Below are 13077 nucleotides of genomic sequence, written 5' to 3'. Positions count from 1 at the left end.
TCATGGACTAGCAATGAGTGTCGATGATGGAATTAGGAAGAGGTAGGGGTAGGGGCTTAGGGGGGCAAACCCAAGAAACAATTTGGACTTGAGGTCACCCAAGGCATATCTTCTCATGTTGCCCAAACAGGAGCAAGCTAATCGAGAAAAGGCCAATCTTTGGTGCCTAGAGGGTGGAATCACTCACTTGTTTACTGAATGCCCTAGACAAAAGCTACCCTCTAGTCTGGAGAATGAGCTATTAGTACCCTTGGGGGTATTTGGGGTTGAGGCATTGGACAGAGAGGACACACCTATTCCGTTAATGGCATGACTCGTGCCATAGAAAAAACATGCCGGCATATCACACTTTGACCCAACAATCTAAACACAACCTTGATAGGAAAAAAAGGCGTAGGTGAAGGAAGAAGAGGACGGAGGTCAAGGTCATGCTTAAAATGGAGAGTGCTACAACACTGCCCACAAGAAAGAAAGTCATTAACGCGCAAAGGCAGTGACATTTTCTTTAAAGATGGCAAAGAAGGGGAGTGAATGGCAAGGTAGGAGAGTACCCCAACCCAAAATGCCGCTCAAAGACATAGAGAAAGTCAAAAGAGTGAGTGAAAGAGGCCCAAGAACAATTGAAAGACATTGAGCCCATCCTAGAGGATGAGATTGATGAGCCCTCTAGAGTGAGCACACCAGTTTCACCTACAAGGGTAAAATCAAGAGATATATCAGCACCACAGGTGTACTCCAGAGACAGAGCTTAGATGCTATGGGCCAACAAACTAGCTAGGGACAATGGCCAAGGACTGCTGAATTAGGAGAGATGCAAGTAGTTGATAACCTCCACGCTGTCATACTGCTACGCATCTGAGGTGTGGAATCCACCAAAAATTTGTGTGTGTGGCATTTGCTACTTTGTACATACTTAGTTGTTGTGTGTGTGGCATTTGTTCTGTGTGCGCAATATAGTGGAGAGGGGTTTGAAGCAAGAGGAACTTATCTGTAATGCTCTAGTTGCATGTATGCCAAGTATGGAAACCTACTTTCAATCAAGAGAGAGGATTTTGGATCGCCGGATTCAAAAGTTTAGGCTAAATATGTGATCTGGGGAGCTCTTATCCCATTTCTCATGGAGCTGCATAGGTTTCAGCCGCCACATGATATCAAGAGCGTTGACACTCCAATCAATGTGCTCTTGTCATTTCTAGATCAAGATAGTGCCCAAAACTGCATCTATCAGATTTTGGATGGGCTTGCATATGGATGTAGAACAACTCCTGTCATTCTTGTGGAATGCCCGTTTACAGGTTCATATCCCTATTTGGCTCTGGCTTACTACTTTCTTCACAGGCAGGATATTTTAATGCATTGGTGCAGTTCAGATGGATTTGAGTTGTGCATAGAAGGGCTCCTTTCAAGGAAGGGACCAAATAAGTATGACTTGAAGGATTGATGCCAACTGTTTGGTGGCCAGGCCTACGTGAGGATTTTTGTGTTGAAAATAACATGAGGTAGACTGCTTTGGCTCTACCAAGAGCAATTGGCAAGGTTGAAGAGTTGCAGTTGGAGCTCTGCCAGCATCTACTTGAATTTGTCCCTTTTTCAATAGATAAAGACATGGGTCTATCTGCATCTGAGAGAGTGCACACATTAGGATCTGAGTTTATGTTATTCTTGAGACACCTTGTGGCTAAAAATAAGGGTGCTGCAAGAAATATGCCACCTCCTAGGTTGTCAGACAATTCTGTGCTGGTCACTGCATACATTGTTCTACTACGATTTTTGTAAGAAGGATTTGGTCCAGGAGGCTCAAGAAATGTAGGAAAGGAACAAGATGCATCCATTGGCTTCCTACACAAAGGAGGCAATAGAAGCTTTAATGTACAGTTCTTTCTGAATTTGGATCTATATGCAAATGATTTTGCAAGGCTTGGGGAACCTTTAGTCATCTTCTCAAGTTCATAATGCAGCACAAAGAGATGGACCTACAGAGGAGTTGTTTGGAAGATCTTTAAGGGAATACAAGGATAGCATACCTCTCCATGGACTCACAAAGTCACATGACACGTGATTGAGTGGAGGCAACTATAAATCGATCTAGGCAAAGAATGGGCATACCTACACTTGACATGGTGCAAATTCATTGGTGGGATTATGAAGATGAAAGGTACCTTGATGCAACAAAGATCCTAATGTAACTTAGATCTGAAGGAAAAATTGCCGAAGTGGCATTGACAAATTTTGATACTTATCACACGGAAAAAATTCTCAATTCAAGGTGCCCTGTTGTTTCCAATCAGGTGTTCCTGAGTTGCTGGTGTGTCAGAGCATACAAGATTGTAGCTATAGATTTGCAGCGCTTAGGGAGTGGGGTATAACAGTTGACATAAGAGAAGACGTCCTAACTCTGGAAACTTAATCAGACGCTGACAAGCATACTTTCAGATTTCAGGCTGCTGGGCTTTCTATTCTCATAAACCTCATACATGAAAGGACTGACAAGTGCGAAATCATCCCTTCCTTGTGTATTAGATGTTGTATAGGCTGTCATAAATTGGCATTATTGTGACTCCCAACATTCATCTTCTCAAGACAACTGTCCTGACTCCTGAGGATTATGAAGTTTCAGAATGGGGGAGAAGGCCGCTTTTCTGATGGGAAAAAAAAGCCACTTTTTTGATGGAAAAATGGGCCCACTTTTTTAGAAAAAGGGGACCTATTTTGTATCGGGCCTGGGGAGAAAAAGCAAGGGCTGAAGACGCAAGCATCAGGGGGGAGAGATTTGGGATAAAATCGAGAAGCTTTTGATTATGGTGGGGGAGAGTGTGTCAAGCGGGCAATCCATGAGCAGGTTGAGGGGCTTATCAAGCTTGTTGATGAGGGGGGCACCAAGGTTTAGTCTGTTGTTTAATATTGGTGATACTCTTCTTGTCAAAGATTACAATTCTCACGAAAAGGACCCTATAAAAGCACTCTCCTTCACTAATGCAAATCTAGTTTGCCTTGTATTTGACTCAGAGGCCAAGGATGGCCATGACCTACTAATTGGTTTGAGTTCTGGAGACATCTATTCCGTGTCTTTGAGACAACAACTACAGAATCTTGGAAGAAAGTCTATTGGGGCATTCTGCTGTGGTGGTGATATTGCTACTGATATTGCTGTTACTGCAGTGAAATCGTGTCGTCCTTGCGCTGGGAGCCTATCAAGATGATACTGTAGGTTATGTGAATGGATATTTCACATGGGTCATTTGGGTTTGAGACACCTTCATCAACATGAAACATACGAATTGGATGAAGTCTCGTCTAAAAGTTATCAGCGCCGCAAACAAAGGTTAGGAAGTGCTGTGCTTGCTGCAGATACAGATGTCAACATAGGTTATGTTTCTACTTACTACGGAGCAGAGACAAGCTCTCCGCGGCTGTTTGGAGTACTTTTCCCAAAACGGAGTTATCCTTTAGATGTGAATAGTCAGCTTGATGCCATTGAACAAAGAGCATTGGATGTTGAGAAAGTTGGGTTTTTCTTGCAAGCTACAGATCTTGCTCTTCAGGAAGAATTAGGAGAGCTTCTTGAGGATCGCACGAAGCCTATGGGTCTTAAAACAGATTGGCAAGATGCCCACGATGTAGTCTTGACTTTGACCAAGAGGCGGATATGGAAAACCCTCTTACAGAATGGATCTATGACACCGATGCCATCTTCTACTCCTATGCCTGCTTCTACCCCTGTCATTTCCTCTCTTCCTGAGCTAGTTTCTTGGCCTATGCCAGTGCCTACTGTTTCTACTCCTCCTGTTCCTCCTGTTCCAAGACCAATGCCGGCTCCTTCTGCTCCAAAATCATCCGTTTCGTTGGTTCCCACCTCCCTTGATGACATAATCAAAGGCATAACGGATTTGACACTAGAGTCAGTTAAAGAAAAATTGGTGGGAAAATTGAAAGAGCAGTTTGCTTCGACCGTGCCTACTATTCCTTCTAGTGCTCCTACTGCACCTAGGAGTGCTCCTAGTGCACCTAGGAGAGCTTGAAGATGTATTTGGTGTGATAGTAGGGACCATCAGCATTGCAGGGATTGTGAATCTTTTCAAGATGCAAGGAGGAAGAATTTGGTATTTTAGGGACAAGATGGCAAGATCTGGTTGACTAAAACAGGAGCTCTGCTTGCTACCAATTTTGGGAAAGGCAGAATGAAGAAATTAGTAGATGATATGGCTGCGTGTACTTCTTATGTGGCAGCTAGAGGAGATGCTTCTGCATATGGAGTCCATATTGAGAAAGGATCAGAGAATTAGTCAGCATTATGGACCTATGCTATGGAGACAGCAAACAAGGGAAAAATTCAGCAGACTGTTTTGACTAATGCAGGTTCTAGCATCAGATCTGAGACAGGTTGGGATTCGCTTGTTGAGAGGTACACTATTTATGCCTACTTGGCTAAGTCTGAGGGAGCAGATGTACTTGTTGAGGAGAAGCATAAGAGGGATGAAGAGCATCCAAATGCAGCTAAAAAGACTAGAGGGGGTGAGTTTGTTACTCCACCTTCTGCAGGGCCGTCTTTGAGACCATGGCGAGAACGACATATGGAAGATGCTCAAAAGAAAGAAAAGAGGCAAGAGCCCAGAGAGAGAAAGCAGCCAGGGTGTAGATTGATGTCCGATATTGAGACATCTACAGACATGAAGAAAATCTTTAATGATAAGATACTTGGCAGTGAGCTGACTTTTACTATTTTTGAGGTTTTGGGTATCTCAAAAAGAGAGTTTCAAGATCAGTTCCAAGAAGTCCTGAAGAGAAAAAGACATGCATTGCCTACTACAGATACACAGGGAGTTTTGATTGGAGAGTTGGATGAGGATGAGGATGAGGCTATGGTTGAGAATGCTTCTATTTTTCCAGAGACAGAGAAGAGGGTTCAACCTATGCATTATGCTGAAATTGATGAGCCTATCTTGGTACCGCATAGTCACTTTTCGTGGAGTTATTGGGCTAGGGCAACTACAGAAACGATGGTAAAAATTGGAGAGAAACAGGTGCCTTATGTTGCTTTGGTGGATCATGGTTCAGAGATTAATCTCATAGTTCGTGGACTTTATGAAAGTAATAGATGGCCTATGGATGCAGAGCATGGGTGGCATATGAGAGCCGCCAACAACACTGCAGGTGATTTGTATGCTGCATGTCCTAGTGTCAGGATTTCTATTGGAGATGTAGAGGAGGATTTCCATTTCTTTGTGCAGGATTCATGCTCTTACCCCATAATCCTTGGACGGCCATTCATCACAGAGATGTGCATGGAGACGAAAGTAATGGATGATGGATCTGCCTATGCACCGATTCGCAGTAAAGATGGTATGAGAGTAGTTTAGTTTATGACTGTGTGTGTAAACCATGCAAGAAACAGAGATACTCTTCGAGATACACCTTTGCTCACTGTGAGGGATTCGAGTTTTCATTAGGTATTGCTGTCCTGCGAGACGACGGTGGTACAAAGCAGAGAAGATTGGAGTTCTCACCTCCTGGCAGCAGTGTTTTCTCCTCCAATTTTGTTGGAATTTCAGCAAACAGTTTGATGAGTTATCAGAAGATTTCTAAGTTGCCTAGAGCTGCCATGCAGTACATATACAGGAAGGAGAAAGATTTGAAAAATGCCGGTGTTTTAGAGGATGATGATCATATAGATGGGATGTATGATAGTATGGTTTGTGCAGATACGATGACAGAGATGGAAAATATGTTGAAAACTGATATGCAGAGTTGTCACAGTAATGTATCAGTGTAGTCCTTGGACATGTTTCATGAAATTTCAGGTTTTGTGTCACAGATAGAGTCAGAGGCTGAGGTGACTCAGCAAAAAGTGGAGTGCTAAAGAAATTCAACAAACAGAGTTTTCGGCTGATTATGATCAGCCTACAGAGACATAGAGGGCTGAAAACTTTCAGCCAACAGAGTTTATTGCTGAAATATTTTAGCATCCAGAGTTTAGTGCTATTTCTGTACAGTCCATAGAGCAGAGGGCTGAGGATATTCAGCCCACTAGAGTGCAGAATTGCTGATTTACAACAAGATTTGAGTAATGCAGAGGATCATAATGAAGCCAGGGTTGACACGAAATACAAGATTGTGGATAAAAAGGTGAAGCCGGTAGCTGGACCGCTTCCACCTGACAATGATCAGCAAATAAAGAGGACTGCTAAGCAGTTAATTTTGAGGAATCTAGAGCATATAGGCCATAAATTTTCAGTAGAGACTCTTGTTGAATTAAAAATTGGAAATGGTGATTTCTTGCTACCCTCAAAGAAGCAGTGCTTTCAGGATATGCTTGAGCAACATGGAAGGGGGTTTGCTTTCTTCTCACATGAGATTGGATGTGTGAATCCGGATATTGTTGCTTCTATGGCGATCTTTACTATTCCTCATATTCCATGGAACCTCCGACCTATTTTAGTGCCTAAGGCACACCTGCCAAAGTTAATTGACTTGTTGAATGAGAAAATCAGGATGGGAATCCTAGAGCCTTCATCTGCACCATACTCAAATAGGTGGTTTATAGTTCCAAAGAAGAATGGTACTCTCCGATTTATACAGGACATGCAGCCAGTGAACAGAGTTACTATCAGGAATGTTGGTATAGGTCCAGTTGTGGATGAGTTTGCAGAAGCATTTGCTGGACGTGCCATCTATTCTTTAGGTGATTTGTATTCAGGATATGATCAGTTTCAGCTGGCTTTGGAAAGCAGGGACATAACCACTATGAGAACTCCTATTGGTCTTGTCAGGATGTGTACCTTGCCTCAAGGTGCCACTAATTCTGTTGCACATATGATGAATGCCATGCATAAGGTCCTTCGTGAGTACATACCTCAGCTTACCATGCCTTTCTTGGACGATATGCCCATTAAGAGGTGTGCAAAAGAAGAGAAGAATGAGAGTCTAAATAAGCAGGGATGCAGATACTTTGTGACTGATCATATTTCAGCTTGTGAAAAGATTTTGGCCAGGTTAGAAGAAGTGAACTTGACACTATCAGGGCAAAAATCTGTTTTTGGAGTAAATGAGGTTGTCATTGTTGGACATATGTGTGGGTATTATGACAGGAAACCTTCACCTGAGAAGGTGGATGCTCTAGGCAAGATTACTGAGTATTGTTCTACCACTTCAGAGGTATGGAGATTCATTGGAGCCTGTGTGTTTTACATGATTTGGATACCCCATTTTGCACACATAGCAGATTGTTTATATCAATTGCTTCGAAAGGGGCAGAAATTTTATTGGGATGAGAGCCACACTAGAGCCATGCAGAAATTGAAAAAGTTATTGCAGATTGCTCCTACTCTCAGGAAAGCGGATTATAATTGCAGAAGGCCTATTGTATTGACAGTTGACACTAGTCCAATTGGCATAGGTTGGGCTGTGGGTCAAGATGATGCAGATGGAAACATGTATGCTATTCGGTTTGGGGCGAAAGTTCTAAATGAGAGACAGAGGAGGTATCCGCAAATCAAGAGGGAATTACTGGGAATTGTTACGGCTCTTAAATGTGACAAGGAGTACTTTATCGGAGCCTCAGTTGTGGTAGAGACAGATTGCTTGCCATTGATAGGGAAGGATATGCTGTCTAGAGCCAGACATGATGATGAGGAGACACTACTTATAGAAGAGGATGATGCAAAAATTTCAGCCGCTATGGTTGATCATGTTTGTCATGTTTATGATATTGTGGCTTTCATAGAAGAACTCTATGTTGGAGATTGGTTGCAGATTGGCAAGTACCTTAGTACACTAAGCAAAAGAAATGAATGGATAGATGAAGAGTTCAAGAAAATTAGAAGAAAAGCCTATGGTTATTTTCTCAAGGACGGATTTCTTTGGAAGCACCCGAAGAAAAGAGGTGGATTACCCTTGCGGGTTGTCTGCGATAAGAGACCTAGTTACAGGTGATGAGAGAGTTTCATGAGTGTCCTTGGGATGGTCATAGAGGAGTGTGGGTTACTTATGAGAAAATCAAGGAGAAATATTGGTGGAAAGGCATGTACAGAGATGTTTCTTTCTTTGTAGAGACTTGCAGAGACTGTCAGATGTATTCCATAGTGCGTCATCAAGATGAACTTCATCCGATCTATCCGCTATGCATTCATTATAAGTGAGTAGTTGACTTGGTTACTATGCCTATGGGTCTATGGCAGATGAGATATATTGTTTTGGCTAGAGAGGATCTTACCAATCATGTTGAGGGCAGACCTTTGAGAACGAAGACCACTAGTGCAGTGTGTAAGTTCTTATTGGAAGAAATTTTCTGCAGGTACGGCTGTGTGGGTAAGATCACTACAGATCGCAGTGAATTGGATGCAGATGAAGCTAGGAAGTTTTTCTCTCAACTAGGAATCAAGTTGGCTCTAACCACATCATACAATCCTGAGGTAAATGGAAAGATTGAAAGAGGGCATCTGCCGATAGTGAAAGCATTAGCCAAAGCATGCAGAGGACGGATTGGAGAATGGCCGAGACTTCTACCATATGCTCTGTGGACTGATCGTACGACTCACATTGTTACCACAGGATATATGCTCGCAGAGTTGATGTATGGTCAGAAACCAGTTATGACAACTGAGACTTGCGCTTTGACTTGGTCAGTTTTACCTTGGCGGGAGGATTTGACGAGAGAGGAGCTCTTAGCTCTTCGGATTCGGCAGTTGGAGAGAAGACCAAAGGATATTCAGCTAGCTATTGATAGGTTGAATATTGCTAGACTTAGAAATAAGGACAGGTTTGACATCAGGCATTGCTTGCGGCCTAGAGCAATAGAAGAGGAGTCTTTGATAGTAGCCTTGAAAATCAGCATACTGCACTTCAGAAGATGGTGAAAAGATGGTTTGGGCCGTACATAGTCAGACATGTTTTTGACAATGCAACATATGAGCTGACAGAATTGGATGGGACAGTTCTTAGAGTGCCCATTGCAGGAAAAAGAATCAAGATTTTCAAGAAAAGAGATGATGAGGATTATGCATTGCAAGAATTTGCAAGAGAAGAGCAACGTGAAGAAACTCCAGTAGAAGAGACAGATGATATGATAGATAATATTGTTGATATACTGGAAATACACAATGAAGAGATTGATTTGTTCGTGGATCTTGATGACAATGATCATGGGTAGTTGGCCCATCCAGAGGATGCGCAGGATTAGAGGGGGTGAATGTCGTACTGCTGCGCATCCGAGGTGTGGAATCCACCAAAAAGTTTTCTGTGTCGCATTTGCTACTTTGTACATACTTAGTCATTGTTTTTGTATTTTGTTCTGCATGGGCAGTATAGTGGAGAGGGGTTTGGAGCAAGAGGAACTTATTTGTAATGCTCTAGTTGGCATGTATGCAAAGTATGGAAACCTACTTTCAATCAAGAGAGAGGATTTTGGATCGCCTGATTTAGAAGTTCAGGATAATTATGTGAACTGGGGATCTCTTATCCCATTTCTCATGGAGCTACACAGGTTTCAGCCACCACATGATATCAAGAGTGTCGACACTCCAATCAATGTGCTCTTGTCATTTCTAGATCAAGATAGTGCCCAAAACTGCGTCTGTCAGATTTTGGATGGGCTTGCATATGGATGTAGAACAACTCCTGTCATTCTTGTGGAATGCCCGTTTACAGGTTCATATCCCTATTTGGCTCTGGCTTACTACTTTCTTCACAGGCAGGACATTTTAATGCATTGGTGCAGTTCAGATGGATTTGAGTTGTGCATAGAGGGGCTCCTTTCAAGGAAGGGACCAAACAAGTACGACTTGAAGGATTGATGCCAACTGTTTGATGGCCAAGCCTACGTGAGGATTTTTGTGCCAAAAATAACATGAGGCAGACTGCTTTGGCTCTATCAAGAGCAATTAGCAAGGTTGAAGAGTTGCAGTGGGAGCTCTGCCAGCATTTGCTTGAATTTGTACCTTTTTCACCAGATAAAGACGTGGGTCTATCTGCATCTGAGAGAGTGAACACATTAGGATCTGTGTTTATGTTATTCTTGAGACACCTTGTGGCTATGAATAAGGGTGCTGTAAGAAATATGCCACCCCCTAGCTTGTCAGACTACTACGATTTTTGTAAGAAGGATTTGGTCCAGGAGGCTCAGGAAATGCAGGAAAGGAACAAGATGCATCCATTGGCTTCCTACACAAAGGAGGCAATAGAAGCTTTAGTGTACAGTTGTTTCTAAATTCGGATCTCTATGCAAATGATTTTGCAAGGCTTGGAGAACCTTTAGTCATCTTCTCAAGTTCAAAATGCAGCACAAAGAGATGGACCTGTAGAGGAGTTGTTTGGAAGAGCTTTAAGGGAATCCAAGGATAGCATACCTCTCCATGGACTCACAAAGTCACATGACACGTGATTGAGTGGAGGCAACTATAAATCGATCTAGACAAAGAATGGGCGTACCTACACTTGACATGGTGCAATTTCATTGGTGGGATTATGAAGATGAAAGGTACCTTGATGCAACAAAGATCCTAATGCAACTTAGATCTGAGGGAAAAATTGCCGAAGTGGCATTGACAAATTTTGATACTTATCACACGGAAAAAATTCTCAATTCAAGGTGCCCTGTTGTTTCCAATCAGGTGTTCCTGAGTTGCTGGTGTGTCAGAGCATACAAGATTGTAGCTATAGATTTGCAGCGCTTAGGGAGTGGGGTATAACAGTTGACATAAGAGAAGACGTCCTAACTCTGGAAACTTAATCAGACGCTGACAAGCATACTTTCAGATTTCAGGCTGCTGGGCTTTCTATTCTCATAAACCTCATACATGAAAGGACTGACAAGTGCGAAATCATCCCTTCCTTGTGTATTAGATGTTGTATAGGCTGTCATAAATTGGCATTATTGTGACTCCCAACATTCATCTTCTCAAGACAATTGTCCTGACTCCTGAGGATTATGAAGTTGCAACATGGGAAAGAAGGCTGCTTTTCTGATGGAAAAAAAAAGCCCCTTTTCTGATGGAAAAAGGGGGCCACTTTTCTGTAAAAGGGGACCTGTTTTGTATCAGGCTTGGGGAGAAAAAGCAAGGGCTGAAGACGCAAGCATCAGGGGGGGAGAGATTTGGGATAAAATCGAGAAGCTTTTGATTATGGTGGGGGAGAGTATGTCAAGCAGGCAATCCAGGAGCAGGTTGAGGGGTTTGTCAAGCTTGTTGATGAGGGGTGCACCGAGGTTCAGTATGCTGTTTAATGTTGGTGATACTCTGCTTGTCAGCGATTACAATTCTCACAACAAGGACCTTATAAAAGCACTCTCCTTCAACAATGCAAATCCAGTTTGCCATGTATTTGACTCAGAGGCTAAGGATGGCCATCACCTACTAATTAGTTTGAGTTCTGGAGACGTCTATTCTGTGTCTTTGAGACAACAACTACAGGATCCTGGAAGAAAGTTTATTGGGAAATTCTGTTGTGGTGGTGATATTGCTGCTGATATTGTCGTTACTGCACTGAAATCGCGTCGTCCTTGCATGGGGAGTCTATCAAGATGATACTGTAGGTTATGTGAATGGAGATTTCACATGGGTCATTTGGGTTTGAGACACCTTCGTCAACATGAAACATATAAATTGGATGAAGTCTCATCTAAAAGTTATCAGCGCCGCAAATGAAGGTCAGGAAGTGCTGTGCTTGCTCTGCAGATACAGATGTCAACATAGGTTATGTTTCTACTTACTGCGGAGCAGAGACAAGCTCTCGCGACTGTTTGGAGTACTTTTCCCAAAACGGAGTTATCCTTTAGATGTGAATCCTATGATGAAGTGAAAGAGATATGTATATTCCTTTTGGATGAATTCTCCATACCACCAGAAAAAGCATTAACATTGCACGTGCAGTCACTTGGTTCTCACTTTCAGTATTGTGGAGCAACCAAAATCAGTGCCTTTGACTTCAAAGATTGGTCTTGCCGTTGAAGATGTGCTTTCCCTTCTTGCTATCAATGCTGCTCAACAACAGCAGATCGAAGCCCTAGCAATGCGGATAGGTGAAAACCTGTTCAATTTTATGCAGTCTTTTTGTTCCTTTGGGAGAGACAAGCTGCTTGTTGTTCCAATGGATATGTTGAATCGGTGGTTTAAAAAAGTTCCAAGAGAAGCTTCATAGGGATTCAAACTACATGAAAAATTTGTTGACATGAGTTTTTGTCAAGACGTTTACAGGAGATGCTCCCAATCAGATGTAGCTGATTGCATGTCTCATATTATTTAAAATTGAGCTTTCAAATTGAATCTGATCTCGCTAGATTGATCTTCTATCTTGAAATTTGTCAAGGTCTTCTGTAGATGAGACTTAGCTTTCGAGAACCCTTCGACATCGATACATTAGTGACAACCGTTGTGACTTTTCTTTTTGAAAGATCTACTTAGGCAACACCCAGCATTGTGCCAAGGGTTGAAGGAACAATGAAGCAAGGGGCAACTAACCTACACAATCATGATGCAGCAACTCAGATACCCAGTCTAACACTATACTCAGTACCCAAGGGATTGTGGACATAAGGATAGGAGTCATTCTACTTAGCCATGCAGTACTCAAGGCTTCGGGTAACCCATCTATAAAAAATGCTAGGTTTAATGTTACAGTGGCCAATGGAATGAAGGTTAGGCCATTCGGCATGTTGGAAGAACTAGTCGTTGAAGATCGCAGGTGTCCAGTTTTCTATGAACTTCATTGTCATGAAGGAAGTGGACTATGACATCCTCCTAGGCCGCGAGTGTAGATGAGGAATACTCAAGTCATGGAGGATTGGAGAAACGGTCTAATCTTCTTAGGTAACCAAATAGAAGCAGTGAGAGTGGAGATGGACATGTGGAAGACCACTTTAGTTGACTTGGACTCCATCTCTGCCATGCTGAAGGGCGATGTGCACGTAGGGAACTCTTATGGGCCACTCACAAGGTATATCCCTTGCCTAGAGGATGAGTGAGATTAGATGCATGTACTTGCTATAATCAATCTGCCATTCTCAAATGAGAAAGAGGAATACAAGCAAGGTACGGAGAAAGTGAGAGTGCCCAAGAAGGAGCCTACAGTGCCACTCTGCATGATGGC

General features: G+C 42.6%; 1 pseudogene; it reads left to right on the top strand.

Annotated features, from left to right (window-relative positions):
* The first annotated feature begins 3230 nt into the window (after positions 1-3230).
* On the top strand, positions 3231-12163 carry LOC148036984 (uncharacterized; annotated as a pseudogene).
* Positions 12164-13077: the final 914 nt, after the last annotated feature.

This window comes from Lygodium microphyllum, chromosome 4 (genome assembly GCF_053477565.2).
Source record: "Lygodium microphyllum isolate KBCC chromosome 4, Lygodium_microphyllum_v1.1.10, whole genome shotgun sequence".
Lineage (NCBI taxonomy): Eukaryota > Viridiplantae > Streptophyta > Polypodiopsida > Schizaeales > Lygodiaceae > Lygodium > Lygodium microphyllum.
This window is presented reverse-complemented; position numbering and strand designations above follow the sequence as displayed.